The sequence below is a fragment of the Marmota flaviventris genome, chromosome 3, assembly GCF_047511675.1.
Source record: "Marmota flaviventris isolate mMarFla1 chromosome 3, mMarFla1.hap1, whole genome shotgun sequence".
Lineage (NCBI taxonomy): Eukaryota > Metazoa > Chordata > Mammalia > Rodentia > Sciuridae > Marmota > Marmota flaviventris.
Window position 1 is genome coordinate 9401811 of NC_092500.1, and position 16827 is coordinate 9418637.

The following is a 16827-nucleotide window of genomic DNA, read 5'->3' on the forward strand; positions in this document are numbered from 1 at the left end:
ATCCATTATTATTTATAACTTCAAAAAAGTGGAAATAACCGTGATGTCCAACAAGAAGGGAATGGCTAGATAAACTATGGAACTTCCACGGGACCAAATATTAGGCGGCCAATAAAAATGAAGCTCAGAGAAAGGAAAAAGAAATGGGGGCAAAATAACCAAAAGAAGGTTCCGTGATCTAAAGGCAGGGCAGCAAAGCAGGGCGCCACCGTTGGCGGTTTTTTTTTTTTTTTCTTTTAATATACAGTATGATCTCAGCCATGTTTTTTTTTTAAAAAAAGTCCTCAAACAAAAAAACTATGGGAGGAAATACATCACGCCTTAACAATGACGGTCTCTGGGTGGGGGGCAGTGGGCGGTGACCTTTCTTCCTTATTTTGACTTTTCTGCATTTTTCAGATTTTGTAAGTAAGCTTGTATTGTCGCTTTTGTAGTAAAGAAATGAAAAAAAATAGCGTTTTGGGAACGGGGGTGGGGCTGTGTGAGACCTGCCCAGCTGCAGTCCCGGGGGGCACTGGCTCAGGGAGGGTTCTGGGCTTGCAGGTGCTGGCCCAGTATCAGAACCAGGGCCGCTGCCGTGGTCCTGGGCAAACCCCTTGGGACTCAGTGGTACGTCCTGTCAAATGGGCCTGACCATCCGTGTGTCCAGTGGTGTCATTATTATCGGATCCTGGAAGAGCAACTCTGTCCTCAGACACCCCAAAAGATGCTAGTGTTCTTGCCAGGGAGTCCCTGGGATTGATTCTGGCCCCCGGAGGTTCAGCTGTCCCCGAGTCTGAACTGGGGTGATTTCCAGGAACTTCTTGGTGAGGATGGAGCTCGGCCAGCGGCAGCGTCCAGGGTTCCGGCCAGGCTCTTCCCCAGCGCTGTGACTGTGGGGGACTCACTCAACCTTCCTGGGCCTGGGCGTCCTCCGCAGAAGGCCCTGCACAGAGGCCTCTAAGTTTCCTAAACTCCCTATTTACACGAAGCCATCTCCCCGGCCCTCGGGGGGAGGCACCAGGAGGCTGAGTGGGACCCCTGAGTGGCCGGGGTCTCTGAAACCTTACTCTGGCTGTGACGGTGATTCCAGTCGCTGTTCCCTGGGGGACTGGGTCCGCGGTGAGGGTGGGCGTCTCTCAGGGGGTCTCTGCAAGCTCCGTCTGTTGGGAGATCACCTGCAGTGTCCCTCAGTCCCCCTGCCCCATCACCCTTGGGAGGGCCCGGGAGGGGAGGATGGCGGCGTCTCTGGGCAGCAGTGTGTCCACCAGCAGGAACCAGGTGGCACACACCCCCTCAGCCTGGGCCAGCAGGAGATAGATAGGGCCTGGGGTTTCTGGTGGCCTCTGTCCAGGGTGCCATATGAGCCAGAGGACCTCAGTCCGGGCATCCCGGCCTCCTGCTCTGACACAAGTAGTAGTTGTGTGCACACACGTGTGTGCTATCCTCTAAACCCAGATCAGGGCCACAGACCTAATTAAGGACTCGTGTGTGCAGTGATTTTCATGGGTTCCGGCTTCCCACAGTCACCTCCGTGAATATTGAGAACCATTCTGCTAGACAGGCACTGATGGCGGGGAAATGAGGCTCAGGGAGGTGAAGAAATTCAGCCAAGGTCAGCAAAGGGCAGGGCCAGGCTTGGAAACAAGGCTGCCTGGCTCAGGTCGACCCTGTGACTTGGGCTTTGAGAGTGGTTAGACGCTCCCAGCTGCTGCTGCAGGAAATGCGAAGACGCTCCTCACAGACCCATGGCTTTCCTCGGACACATTAGTCACTTTGTGAACTAATGTCCATCCATCCGCCCACCCACCTATCCACCAACCCACCCACCCACCCACCCATCCATCCATCCACCCATCCATCCATCCATCCATCCACCCATCCACCCACTCATCCACTGCCCCTGGGGTGTGGGGGGCATCCCTTGGTGGACGTGTGAAAGCTAAGGCAAAGGTAACTCGACGCTTGAGGGTGACAGCCCTGATCCAGGGTTCTGAGGAGGTCACTTTGTGAACTAATGTTCATCCATCCACCCACCCACCTATCCACCAACCCACCTACCCACCCATCCATCCACCCACCCATCCATCCACCCATCCATCCACCCATCCATCCATCCATCCATCCATCCACCCATCCACCCACCCATCCACCCATCCATCCACCCATTCACCAACCTACCCATCCATCCATCCATCTATCCACCCATCCACCCTCCATCCACCCATTCACCAACCTACCTATCCATCCACCCATCCATCCATCCACTCACCCACCAATCTACCCACCCACCACCTACCCATCCATCCATGCACCCATCCATCCATCCACCCACCCACTCATCCATATACCCACCCACCCATCCATCCATCCATCCACCCATTCATCCATCCATCCATCCATCCACCCACCCACCCACCCACTCATACATATACCCACTCACCCACCCATCCATCTACCCATCCATAAACCCACCCACTCATCTATCCACCCATTTATCCATCCACCCACTCATCCATATACCCATCCACCCACCCACCCATCCATCTACCCATCTACCCGTCCACCCGTGCACTAAGCGCTGGGGTATAGACAGGAACAAGATTCATTTTCTTCTTATAACTCAGGGAGTTTCGGGAAGAGGAGGTGACAGCTGATCTCCAGTCAGATGGAGAAGGGCAGGAGGGGCGTCCAGGCCCAGAGTGTGTCTGATGCATGGGGGAGCCCCAGGTTCCCAGGAGGGCTGGGAAAGGGGAAGGGGAGGAGGTTCTGCTGGGGGCTGGTGGGTGGGCCAAGGCCGAGGGTCAGCTGCTGTGTCCAGTGCCTGCTCTGCCCGCTCCGCCCTCTGCAGGGGCGGGGAATGCAGTCTAGGAAAGGCTGTGCTCCCTGCCCTCGTGGTCTCAAGGGGAAGGGGAAGTGGAGGCTGGGCTGGGGCTGGGTGGGGCTGAGCTCAGAAGCCAGGAGGGGGTGGCAGAGCAGCACCCAGCTGTCCCTCGGAGGTGGGGACAGGGAAGCCTACCAGCACCCTGGCTTCTCTGGTCTTCTCCAGCTGCTGGCCTCCTCATTCACCCCCAGGTCTGCCGAGGCTCCCCCAGGGGCAACCTGCCGGCCCGGCCAGCCGGGACATGGGCTCCACTGGGACGGGGCGTGGTCCGTCTTGTTCACCCCCGACTCCTGGCTCCAAGCACAGAGCTGGCCCTCGATGCCCACTCTGTGCCGGGCACCATCCCAGGGCAGTAACTGGCCAGCTTCTCAGGATGACCTTGAGGGCAGGGCCTTCAGGGCCATTAGGCGCATCAGTCTCCAGATTTTCTTTTAAGAGAAACTTGGGTGATGGTGCACATGGTGGGCGGGGCTCCTCGGGAGGGGCTGGCGGGAGGGAGGTGCTGGCGCTCAGGGCTCCACATAGCTGCGGGGTAAATCTTCCCCTGCCCCTGGGGTGTGGGGGGCATCCCTTGGTGGACGTGTGAAAGCTAAGGCAAAGGTAACTGGACGCTTGGGGGTGGCAGCCCTGAGACTGGAGAAGATCAGGTTCAAAGGTTCCAGAAAGTTCTGACATGCTGTGACCCTGTCCCTGCACCAGCATTGTTGAACAGGCAAATGACCCACCAGCTTTCAACAAATGACTCCCCTTCTCTGGGCCTCACTGCCTCATTTGAAGCACGAGGTATAGCTTGAATGGGCAGGAGAGCAACCTAGTTTCTAAAAATTTAAATGTTGATTTTTTTTTTTTTTTTTTTTGCTACCAGGGATTGAACCCACAGGTGCTTGACCACTGAGTCACATCCCCAGCACTTTTTATTTAGAGACAGAATCTTGCTAAGTTGCTTAGGGCATCACTCTTGCTGAGACTGGCTTTTAACTTGTGATCCCCCAGCCTCAGCCTCCTGAGTCGCTGGGATGACAGTGTGCACCACCACGGAACCTGCTAAATGTTAACTTGGTGGCGGGTACTGGAGATTGAACTCAGGGACACTCGACAACTGAGCCACATCCTCTTTATTTTGTGTTTTATTTAGAGACAGGATCTAACTGAGTTGCTTATTGCCTTGCTGTTGCTGAGGCTGGCTTTGAACTCACGATCCTCCTGCCTCAGTCTCCCAAGCTGCTGGGATTACAGGTGTGCGCCGCTGCACCCCTAAATGTTGATTTTTAATTGAGACATGATTATTGTGCGTATATTGGGGTTCGGCATGGTATTTCACTACATGCACACACTGTGTGCTGATCAGGGTGATTGTCGTGTCAATCACTTTAACATGGATCCTTTCTTTGTGCTGGGAACTTTCAGGATCCCTCTCCTGACGATGTTGCAATACACTCTCAATGACCTCAGCCCTGGCCATCCTAGGGCGCTGCAGAGCATGCGGTCACCCTCCTGTCCAGCCTGCGCGCTGACCCCGCCATCCCTGCTCCAGCCCCCACCCTGGCTCTGCTAAGGGCTGCTCCACTGCTGCAACTTCCTCAACTTCTGCATATCAGTGAGCACACGTGGCTTTCCCTCCCTGTCCCCGCGTCCCCACACGCCACTTCCTCCCGCTTACCCGTGTTGCTGCAGATGACAGAATCACCCTCTTTTCCGGCTGCGTGGGAGGCCACTGTGGACAGGCCACGTTTTCTTTAGCCACTAATCCCCCGATGGACACTGGGGTCGAGGGCACTTCTTGGGACCGTGAAGGACGCTGCAGGGATCATTGCGGAGTGCACACCTCGGACCTGCTACGCTCCTGTCCCGGGCTCTGGGCCCTGTGGCGGTTAGGGGAGCAGAGCGCGGTCTTGTGTTTTGAGGAACCTCCGCTCTGCGGGCTGTCCTGCCGGTGCTGGCCACAGGTCTGGGACTCTCCCTTCCTCCACGTTCTCACCCAGCATTTGCTATTTCTTGTGATTTTGATGATAGCCACACTGACGGGGTCACGAGCTCTCAGGTGGCTTTGATTTGCATCTCTCTGGTGATTCATGATGCAGATGTTTCTTCATGAGCTTATTGGCCTTTGTAGGTCTTCTTGGCAGGGAGGTCTATTCAGGTCCTCTGTGCACTTCTTAGTGGAATTTTTCCCCTTGGTACTCGGGACTGAGTCCAGGGACTTGTGCATGATAGACAAGTGCTCTCCCCGGACCCTTATCACAGCCCTTTTCAAATTTTAATTTGAGATGGGGTTTTGCCAAGTTGCTGAGGCTGGCCTCGAACTTGAGATCCTCCTCCCTCAGCCTCCCAGAATCACTGGGATTACAGGTGTGCGCCACAGTGCCTGGCCGGATTTTTTTTTTTTTTTTTTTCTGTGAGCAACCTGTCTTGAAAGGCTCAGTGCTCTCCCTGTCACCCTGTCACCATCAGGGGTGAGATGAGTCATGCATGCATCCATCCACTCACTCACAGCTGCATGGCGGGCCAGGCCCTGCTCTGGGCCCTGAAGATAAACCGTAGAAAGTCCCCGTTGGCAGGGGCTTGCAGAAACACAAGAAAGGCAGGCAGCGAAAGACTGAGCACGATTTACCAGCCTCAGCAGGAGCAGGAGCAGGAAGTGAAGGCTGGGGGTACTGGAGGCAGGGGCAGGAGTCGGGGAGGCCTGCTGATTGGTGGCATCTCACATTCCAGAATGTGGGAGCCTGTGGGAAGGGACATCCCAGCTAGTGGGCACAGCGTGGGTGGCGGCTCTGAGGAAGGGGTGTGCTTGGTGAGTCTGGGGAGGAGCCCGAAGCCCCAGAGCTGGAGTGAAGTGAGTTAGGGGAGTGGGGGGGCTGAGGGGAGGGAGGTCGTGGGGTTGCACAAAGCATGTGTCCCTGTCTGGGCTCCGCGGGAGTCACTGGGGGCTTTGAGCTGTGGTGCTGCATGGATGGGAGAGTCAAGGACAGGGCGTGAGGCCAGGCAGGAGACCACATCGGCCTGGATTTTGGTGCTGGTGGTGGGTTATTTTGACCATTGATCCAACAGGATTGGCAGTGGATCATGATCCGTTAGCTACTGCTGCGTAACAAACCAGCCCAAATTTAATAGCTTAAAACTTACAAGAAGCCAGGCACGGTGGTGCACTCCTGTAATCCCAGTGGCACGGGAGGCTGAGGCAGGAGGATCACAAGTGCAAAGCCAGCCTCATCAATGGTGAGGCCCTAAGCAGCTCAGTGAGACCCTGCCTCTAAATAAAATGCAAAATAGGGCTGGGGATGGGGCTAAGTGGTCGAGTGCCCCTGTATTCAGTCCCCAGTACACCCCCCCCAAAAAAAAAACTTACAAGAAGCAGCTTGTTCTCGTAGCTTCTGCAGGTCAGGAGGTCAGGAAGGGCTGAGCAAGGCTGTGTGGCTTGGGGTCTCACACAGCTGTGGTCAGTGGCTGGACTTGGGACTGTGGGCGGCTGAGTGTCCTCCTAGCGTGGCTGCCTGGGGCTGCAGAGGCCAGCGTCCAGAGAACCAAGTGCTGCTTCCCGTGACAGCCTAGGGGCCACGGAGCGCGCTCCACTCACCCAGCCCACCCTGGCCGGCCTGCAGCTCCTCCCTGGGCAGCCTGGAGGGGGTTCTCCTGGGCAGCGAAGAGGGACCAAGCAGGCCCCGGCCTGGACCTCGTCTGCCTCGGAGCCGTCCTTCCGGGCCTGGCCTGCTCTCCTCCTTGTATGTGCGAGCAGGAGTGTGCTCACGTGCTTGTGAGTGCACACTTGTGTGTGTGTCTGTGAGCCCCCCTACCCCCCCCCCGAAACTTCTCCTGGCCTCTGCTGAGGAGGCCCTTCTTAGATCTGGCCACAGAGTCCTCCCAAATCAGTTCTCCAGCCAGGCCTCCCTTCACCTTTCCTGGGCCTGTCACTTGTGCCTGTCACCTGTCACCTGCTGACGGGCCCCTCCTCTGACCCTTGTGGCCATGGGAGCTGGCTCTGCAGAGGCAGGTGTAGGCGGTCACACGCTCTTGCTTACGGGAAATTCTAGAAAAGGCAAAATTCTGGTGCCCGAGGGCAGGTCGGGGCTGCCCGGGAGGGAGCTGGAGAGGGAGGGCCTGAGAAAGGGGCAGGAGGGGCCCTGGGGCAGCGGGACGCTCTGGGTCTGGTCACGGGGGTGGCAGTCGCGTAGCTCGCCAAGCCCTTCCCTTCTCCCCGGGACCGTCCCTCTCCTCTCCCAGGAGTCTCCCTCTGGGGTGGGGGGGCCAGGCTCGGGAGAGAGGGGACCTTGGTGACCTGTGCTCCCCGTCTAGCAGGAAACAATACTGGCGAGGAGGGGTCCCCCGCACACCCTCCTCGTGTCCCCCTGTACCCCCCGGGCGCTCACCGAAGGTCGCAGCCCACACATGCCCCAGGCCTGGATACAGCCTCGCCCAGGACACAAATGCACACCTCCAGCCTGGTGCCCGTTCTCGTCCCCACATGTCCGGTGTCCTCCACACTCTGGGGTCACCCAGTGCCCAGCTTCGCGTTTCTCTGACCTCGTGGCAGCCCCGGGAGGCGCGGTGGCTTCAGCCGTTCTGCAGCTGAAGAGGTGACGGCGGTGACCTGCCTGACCTTCCAGATCCGAGGCCGACCGTGGCAGACCTGGGAGAGACGCAGGTGGCCTGGCCGGGGTGTGGGTCTGTGGGTCTCTGTAGGGACCACAGGGGCTGGGCCCCCATTTCCAGCGTCCCCTGCCCACCCAGAAGCCAAGACCGTTCTCGCCGTGTGATGGGCGTGGGGTGGCTTATTGTCCCTGTTGCCCAGAAGAGGAAATGACGGGACAAAGGATGGTTATGGGTCCTGCTCAAGGTCACACAGGGGCTGACATTGGGTTCCACACAGGCTGCTCCCCCTGACTCTCATCCAGTCACCCTTGCCTGGCTCGACTGTCACCGCAGGTCACTGTCAGGGACACTGTCCTGCTGCACAGGGGCAGGAGTTTCCCACAGGGCTGTGAGCAAGGGGACTTGGGGGCGTCAGGGGGTCATGGGTGCTGGACAGGTCGGGGGGAGCCTTCCCAGGAGACGGTGTCCAGCTGCCGAGGGCTGGAGGGGCTGGTGGGGGTGGGGGTGGGTGACCTGGCCAGGGCCCGGGGCTGCTGAAGATTCTGGAATCCTGACCCCCTGCGGCTGAGAAGGAGGGCCCAGCGGGCTCTGTGCCTGTCTTGGAGGGGGGCGGCGTCCTCTGGGGAGGAATGCTGGCCCAGGAAGCCTGGCCCCTCCGCTCCACGCTCTCTCTGTCCTCGGAGAAGAGGCTGAGCCGGGCCAGCCATTGTTTGAGGTTTAAAAATAAAGCCTCCTTGGCCTGGGTCCTGCTGCGGAGGGAGGGGGCTCCTCACCCGCCTGCCATCCTGCCACAGCCTGGCTGAGCGGGTGCCCGCGCACCGTCGACCTGGACTGGGTGGATGTCCGCCACCTCTCCTGGCCCCGGCTCCTCCAGCTGCTCCTTACCCTCACCAGAGGTTTCCAGCACCCTGGGACCACTGGGGGCGCGTGAACTCCCCTGCATCCTCCTACCCCAGCTACTCACTAAGAAAAACGCTCTGCCCCAGGAACCCCAGCGGGTTAGGCCCTGTAATTATTGCTGTTAGACAAATGAGGAGACCAAGGTTCAGGGAGGTTTAGTCACTTGCCCAAGGTCACACGGCTGGAGTCAGGGTCCTCACTGAGTATCCCACTTCCCATTCGCTCCACCTTCCCTGGGCTCCCCTGGCCAGCAGAGAGGTTTTCACCTTCTTCTCAGGGGCCAGGTTGGGGAGATCAGGAGTGCTAGGGTAAGCCTGGCCTGGGTTGGGGCCTGTCACCTCCTAAATGCTCACACTGAGCCCTTGTGGCAAGAGACACTGCAGGGATGGGTAGGGTCACCATTGCTAGGTCTCAGCTCCCACCCTGGGGGAAGCAGGGACAGCAGCTCCAACAGGAGATGTCCCCCAGCTGAGACCCTGCCCTCCTCGGCTGGCCCCTGCCAGCCTCCCCATTCTGGAAGAGAGCTGATGGTCCCTCTGTGTGCCCCCCAGGTCTCTGCCGAGGGTGGCACACAGTGTGGCATCAGAAGGCCACATTCCAGGCCCCCCACTCCCTGCCTACCCTGGGTTCCTGGCAGAGTGGGGGAGAGGGGCTTCGTGGAGCCATTCAGGGAGGGACAGTGGGGAGGTCGCTACCTACTCTCAGCGGTGTTCCGGGGACAGCTGACCTGCTGTGGGACACATATCCTCTCTGGGCCACTGTGACTCATGAAGGGACTAAAGGAGGAAACTCCTCAAGGTGCCTTTGCCCGCAGTTGAGGGTGCTCAGTTCTTGTCCTTCCTCGTCCTGTCCATGTGGCAGCGACACAGCTTTTTAAAACCGAGTCGGCCGCTGGCCCATCCGCACACGGCCCCCTCGCAGCCACCCCCCCTCCAGCTGCGCGCGGAGCCAGGGGGCTCTTCCCGGCGTCTGCCTCGCCCTCCGCTGGCCTGGAGGGTGCAGCCCCACCCAGATCTTCGAATAGTTCTTCTGGTCATCCGAGCCCCGGCTCAGGTGTCACCCGGAGGCCTTCCCTGACCCCTCCAGGCGATGCCCTCCGCTCACCCTGGTGCCGTGATGGCATCTCTCGTTTATTTCCTTTATGCCACTTTCCGTGAGTGACATTGTCTGGTTGGTTTATGGTCTACTTGCTGATTGTCCCTGCCGAGAGGGCAGGACATGTCCCGGTCCGGTCCGCTGCCCTCTCCTGGGCGCAGGGCCAGCATGGACTGGACTCTCCATAAGTCATTTTGATGACATTCCCGGGACTCAGCGGGGCCGGGGTGGCCAGGAGGACGTCGGCCGCAGGGCCAGGAGCAGGAGGGGCCCCAGGGCCCTGGAGGGAGGAGGACGCTCAAGGCCCTGTCCCCAAGAGCCGCAGAACACCCCGGACCTGGAAACCCCCCGGCCTGGCCGCTGGGGCAGGCGGTTCCGGGGTGACCTCATCGCCTGGAAAGGAGGGAGCAGGGGCAGGAAGCTCGCAGTAGCAGATGGGCTAAATTTAGAGCCTTTGATTCAGCCTGGGGGACAGTATTCCTGGAGTCCCTATTGTGTGAGGGGCCAGAGGGCAGGCTACCCATTGAATGGCGGGGTCCGGGCCATGCCAAGCTGTCTGGGCATGCAGGGGGCAGGGCAGGGTGGGGCTGTGTCTCCTGGAGAAGAGACAAGGCCAGGGTTGGGAGCCAGGGGCGCGGCTCTGGGGGCTCCCTTTGGACAAAGGCCAGAGATGGAGGGGGGTGCTGCATGGCCGAGGTCGGGGTTCTGGGGTCCCAGTGCTCAGCCCTCAGCTGTGCCACCTCCCAACAGCCAGGAGACTCACGATCTCCCTCTGACTCTGGGGTCCTCAGGCTCAGTCCCAGGGACAGAGCCATGTGGTCACATGGTCACCCTAGTGCCTCGACAGGCGGCCTGGACAGAACACCTGCTGTGCCCCGCCAGACACTCCCCCACCAGGACAGGTGTGATGGGCTCCTCCCTTCCATGTGGCCCTGCTGTCCCCACCAGGCCTGGTGGCCCGAGGCGGACAGGAGACGTGGCCTGGCCTGCACTGGCTCCAGAGCCCGTTGCCATGGCAACGGGGTCCGGGCCTGTGTGGCTCTGGAGATGAGTCGGAGCAGAGGACTTGGGTGAGGAGCCGGGGCTGGGTGGCTGCTGATCCAGCCTGCAGGGCCAGGCCCTGGCCTTGCCGCCTGGCTGGTCACACGGCTCCGCCCGAGGTCCTTGAGGGTGTCCTGTTTCTGTGCCCATGCCGCCGCAGCCAGGCGCAGAGGAAGGTGTTAGGCAGAGTGTCCTCGATTCAGGGCCACTTGGGTGGGCGCGGCCCCGCAGGCCCTTCTGCTGCTGCCCAACCCCCTGCTCCATCCCACAGGTCCCCATCGAGGCCCAGGGGACCCCAAAAGCCACTTGCCCTGGAAATGGGGCGAGGGGACCAAAAGTTCCGATGGACTTATTCTGTATGCCACATGTGACAGGCACAGGGAGAGGACCCAAGGACGCTGGGAGTGTGGCCCCTGCCCTCCTCCTCCCTCCTGGCTGGGGAGGGCCCTGGGAAGGACGCCGCCCCTCCAGATGCGCAGAGAGGGCGGGGACACCGAGCTGTCCCACCCTGCCTGTGGCCTGGCTGAGACCGTGCTTGGCCTGCGGCTTCTCCGCGGCTGGGACCCTGCAGGGTGCTGTCCCAGCACCGGCACCGCAGCCCCTCCCGGGAGCCCACCTCTGCGGTGCCCGGGGCGGTGCCCGGGCTGACGGCGCTGTCTTGATTTCGCGGGTGACTCATGTTATCATGTTCCCGCGGCTGAGTAACCACCTGGGCTATTTATACCCCGCAGAGAGAGCGGGGCTTCCTTCCCCCCAGCGAGGCCGGAGGACGGTGGGGGCGGGGAGGAGCCTGGGGGGGACCAGGACTGGAAGGAGGCAGCCTGGCACCCCACATCCCCTCCCCTGGGGCGCCACCCCCGCAAGGCACCCAAAAATAACTGCCACTGTCCCAGCACAACAGGATGGGCCTGGATCTATGGCATCGATACCAGGCATGACGGCGGCGTGGGGAGGGGGAATTCCTTTCCCCAGCGAGTCACCCGTCTGGAAAAATAAAGAAGGAAAAGCTGAAAATTTTTCCTTCCATCAAAACAGGAAGGAGCTGGGGGGGTGGGGGACGGAGGGAGCTGAGATCATCCTCCAACCGGCGGTGGTCTCGGGAGGGCAGGCTCCTCCGGCCTGCACGGGGCTCATGGCCGCGTGGCCAGGGCTGGCACCCGGTGCCACCTGCCCGGCCAGTCCCCGCGTTTGCTGTCCCCCGCACAGGCCTGTGTAGCTGGGGTGCACACACAGGGCCGCCTGTCTCCCCAGGCCCCTCTGCCCCCCGCCACCCAGGCTCACCCTCCTGCGCACCAGCCAGATCCCACCTGCAGCCGGCTCCATCCCCAAGCCTCCCCTTCCTTCCCTGGGCCCTGTCCTGGGAGTCCTGGGACTTAGGATCCAGCTACAGCTCTAGGCAGCTGAGCCATCTAGAAATCACTCTCCCGCTCTCGACCTGACCTTGATCTTCCCTTCTGTGACGCGGGCAGGCCATTCCCACGCCACCGCCACTGTGGGGATGGAGTGAGTTTGGTGACCCGGGAGCCCCACCCCAGCAGGGGCACTGGAACCAGGCACCCACTCCCCAGCCCTCTCCGTGCTGAGCACCGGTGTCCACTCACCAGGTTCCAGATGTGGTCCCAGGACATCGAGAGCCCTGTGTTCACCCAAGGAAGAATGTCACGGCCCTGGGGTGGGGGGAGGGGCGGCGGGAAGCCTCCAGCCCCCATGTAGGACCAGGGACAATACCTGGGTGACCTCAGGGGATGTGCACGGTGACTGGGAGTACATCTGCCCCCAAGGAGCACCGAGCACTCTTGAGACAGTCAGTCACACCTGCTGGGCGACCTGCCCTACCTGTGCCACCCACTCCTGTGGCCACTGCCCGGCTGTGTGTGCGCTTGTCTGTCGGCCTCGGCCTGTAGGCCCGCCCCTAGGACAGGGGCTCCCCGACAGTGAGCTGGCAGTCATACCTTTCCTCTGTGAGGACACCCTCAGGGCACCAGCTCATCTGCACATACTCCCCAGAACCAGACCATCTGCACCCCAATTCTACAGATAAGAACACGGAGGCCTTGGACTCAGTTTTTCTGTCTGTAAAATGGGGAGAACAAACTTTCCCTAGGTTATTGGGAGGTCCGGGCAGTTGATGTAGGAGTGAACCATGCAGCATCACCATGTTTGCCTTAAAAAAGAGAGAGAGGCTTTATTTTTAGGTTCCCAGCACAACTAAGAGCCAGGTGCAGAGGTAGCCCGTCAAACTCGGCAGTGAGGGCAGCCCAGGTGCCAGGGCAGACATGGTCTTCGCTTTGCCTGTCGGGTGGGTGGGGGAGAGGTTCACTGGGTGCTGCTGGTGCTGGGCTGCCTGGGTTCGAGTCCCAGCTCTCTCCTCGTCACCCCAACCCTGGCAAAGCCGCTGGAGGCCTTGGTTTCCCCATCTGTAAGATGGGTGGTGACGGCCGTGCCCTTGCAGGCACGCTGTGCAGTTTGAATGAGTGACGGTACCTCCCGGGCCTGGAGCAGCTGCCTGACACAGTGTCACGGTGCCTCTGCTCGGATGGATAGTGATCATTTGTGCCTTTTATACCACGGCTGCTTCCCATTCTTCTGACAGGAGGTTCCCTGAAGTTACAAGGAGTTCTCTTTGGCAAGAGAGGCTGCCCCTCCCTGCCTGGGCTTCTCCTGCCCCGTCCCTTCCAGAATCCCCCGTCGGCTCCTTAGGAGGGGACAGGAGGACGCCCTGATTTGCAGAGGGCAAGTTAACCCACATCCAGGACACAGCCTCTCTCCCGAGGTAGCACATGGCTTCCTGCCCTGGGGTGATGGGTGGGTGCTGGAGGCCCCGGAACCCCTGCTCCTCACCAGCTCATACCTTTCCTGGGTGCATCAGGATGTGGAAAAGGCTGGGCATCTCCCGTTAGTCCACACGGGGAGGCATTGGGTTAATATTTGAGGGGGTACTGAGGATTGAAGCTGGCGGCACTTTACTAGTAAGCTGCATGCCCAGTCCCCCTTTTTTTAAATCTTAAGATAAGTTCTCCCTAAGTTGCTGAGGTTGGCCTTAAACTTGTGATCCTCCTGCCTCAGCCTCCCAAGTCAGAGTCACCAGGACAACCAGTGTGTGTCACTCTGCCCGCCATGGGGAAGCCTCCTGTAACGTGGAAATGGCTTTGGCATCACAGCTTTGGGTCAAATGCTGGTGCTGCCACTTCCTTTCCGGGGGATGCTGGGCCAGCTGGTTTGCCTCTCTGAGCCTCAGTCTCCTCTTCTCCAGGTGTGAGCATCCTCTAAGCACCAGCCCTCCAGGGCAGAGCGGAGGACTCAGGGGCTGGTCACACTTCCTTCCTCACGGGCTGCGGGCCTCGGCAGGAACACAGCCCTGGTGCTCAGTACTGGGGCCCGGGAGCTCCTCCGGGCCAGCCCCGACCCCCGCAGAGGCCCAGGTGGACCTGTCTTCTCTGGGAGAGGTGACCTTCCTGTCCTGTGCGGGCTCTCCCAGCCACGGGGCCTGGCTCCCCTGGCCCCCGGAGAGCTTGGCTCCAGTTCTGCCAGCGTCCAAGGCGGGTAGAGGGAGCTGCCGGGCCACTGGACCACGACGTCCAAACATCCACATCCTCTTCCTCGTCTGGAGGAGCTAAAAATGCCCGCGGAGCCCCAGGAAAACAAACAGGCGCTTCCCCGCCTTTGTGTACAGCACCAGTCCCAAGGCCACGGGTGGGCTCCGGGGCTGGCCCAGGCCTGGGGTCTGTCTGTCTGCCTGCCTTCCTGGGGTCCCCAGCACAGCAGCCAGAGCCTCACCAGGGTGATGGGTGAGGGCAGAACCTGGTGGGGACCCCCCTCCACCCCAGGTGCAAGCCTGTGGTCCCTCCAGCCCTGTCCACCCCCAGCTCTGGCTCTGCAACTCCAGCCAGGTGTGTGTGTGTGTGTGTGTGTGTGTGTGGACACACAGCTTGGACGAGTGACCACGGTGATGACCTACATCTGCACAGGGCTATGTGCTTCAACCCTGCAGATATATTAGCTCATTGAACCTAGTGAGGTGGGAACTTGGGTTGCCTACATTTCATAGTGAGGTTCAGAAAGGTTAAGTAATTTGCCCAAGGTCACACAGCTAGTAAACGGTGGAGCAGGGATTTGAACTCCAGTGGTCTTGGATGGGAAGCCTTGCCTCTTGCCCCCTCTGAGGTCCACTTTCCCCCTCTGTGGGCATGCACGGCTGGCCCTCCTTCCCTCACTGGGTGACTGTGAGGTGACGCAGGCAAGGGCTAGGAGGTGCTTTATAGGTAGCCCAAGGCCCTGCCCACAGGGAGCCGGGGTGGGGGTGGGGGTGGGGGTGGCTCTGGGAGCTGCTGGCAGCCACCCACAGCCCGGGCGCGGACGGCCCCTTATCCTCGTCCTCCTCCGCCAGGTGGGGCACAGCAAACTCTCGTGGCACAGACGAGGCTCCTGAGACCCAGGGACCCGGGACACACGGGTCCCCACCCCTCTGGACTAGTGGGCAGGACCTGGGGGTGGAGCCCTCCTCCTTCCCTGGCCCCACCCGGGGTGGAGGGTGGTTTCCTCCAAGGGGACTTGAGTGGCACCTGAAGCCCAGTCCAGAAAGCCCAGCCCGGGCGGGCCCCACCTGTACTGCTGAGCTCTGGCTGCTGGCCTTCCTTCGGGGCTCCCACCTGTTAGTGGCCTGGGATGCAGTTTGGGGTGTGGGCCCCACCTCCAGGTCCGTGACCCATTCCCTCCGGGAGGGCACAATCCCCCGATGGCCCTAATTTGGAAGATGGGTGGGGCCTTCCCAGCTCTGATACCTCCAGATTCTCCACTGTGTTCCCGGGAGGGGGGCCCACAGGTCCCCATGGTTCTGAGGCTAAAGTCTCACGCTACAAAGCGGCCAGGATTCAGAGAAAGAAACAGGCAAGATGTTTATTCATTTATTTGTTCCTTCAGTAAACATTTAGTTGAGCAACTACTACATGCAGGGAGCCGTGACCTTCGTTCACCCTGAACTGTCTAGGGCTAGACTGACACTTGGACATGACAGGACACACTGGGGAGCCCAGAGCAAGCACTGGGCCTGAGGGCTCCCTGGAGGAGGTGCCACGAAGAAGAGGCAGATGTGTGCTTTCCAGAGCCACCTATCTGCAAGGAGAAGGTGCAGGAAAGGGGTTCTGCTCCTAATGGCATTTAGGTCCAGGTGCCAGGTGGTTCCCAATGCCTCTGCTGGTCCCTGTCCTGCCACTTCTGGATTGTGGAGGAGTCTCTCTCTCTCTCACTCGGGGACGGGGAGGTCCCGGAGCACCAGGACTGGTCTCCTTCCTGACTGCATCTCTCAGTGCTTCACTCGTGTCACATGTGTTAATGCACTTGATGCTCACAAGAGCCCCGTGCAAAAGTTGTCACTGTCTTCATCATCATTGTCGCCTGCCAGGAAACAGCTCAGCTTAGTTGGTAAGCATGGGGCTTGGTAGCTGGTCCACCTGGGTCAGGTTGTGCCTCTATCACTTACTGGTTGTGTGACCTTGAACAAGTTGCTTGGCTCCTCTGTGCTTCAGTTTCCCCACCTGAAAAACAGAAGTAAAATTTCACAGAAGCACTGAGAAGCTAGATGGACAGAGGAGCACTCCCCCCACAGGGTCCGCTCAACAGTAATGGAAGCTATTCTCATTTTTAGGTGAGAACACAGGTCAAGGTCAAGATTATCTTTTAATCTCTAAATCTTTAAACATCAAGTCAAGTGTGTAGGGATTACCCTCCCCCCTTGCTTGTGACCTTGCCTCCCTAATTTATCTGCTTATGCATGTGTCCGCCTGTCCGCACGGGGGTCCCCAGGGTAAGGGTCTCTGTGAGCAGGGACTATTGCATCTGAGCTCCAGACCACTCCACGAGGTGGGCAAATGCTCTGCACAGCGTCCCGAGGTACACAGGACTGCCTGCTTCAGTTCTATAGAAGTATATACCCAAGAACCCATTACCACAAAGATGACAGACTGCCACCGCCCCAAGATGCCACTAGGCCTCTTTGAAATCCCTCCACTTATAGGAACAGTTCCCAGAGGAGACAGTTGAGGTCCTGAGGCTAAATAACCCTCCTGGGGACACTTGCCTGGCCACCTGCCCTGGGTCACCTCCCAGCCTCAGCACCAGGCCGCCAGGCAGCCATCAGGGAGGATAGGTGCCTGTGGCCATCTGTAAAGAGGCCCCTCTGGAACTCCTCCCTAGGCTCTCCCCGCCCCGTGCAGGTCCAGAGAGAGGCAGCTGCAAGACTCGGTGTGTGCAGGTGTGAGCAGTAGCCGGCACCGGGGTCGCATCTGGGTGCAAAGGACAGGTGACAGGACTGTGCAAGTGGATGAGAGGCAGGTGCCCTCAAG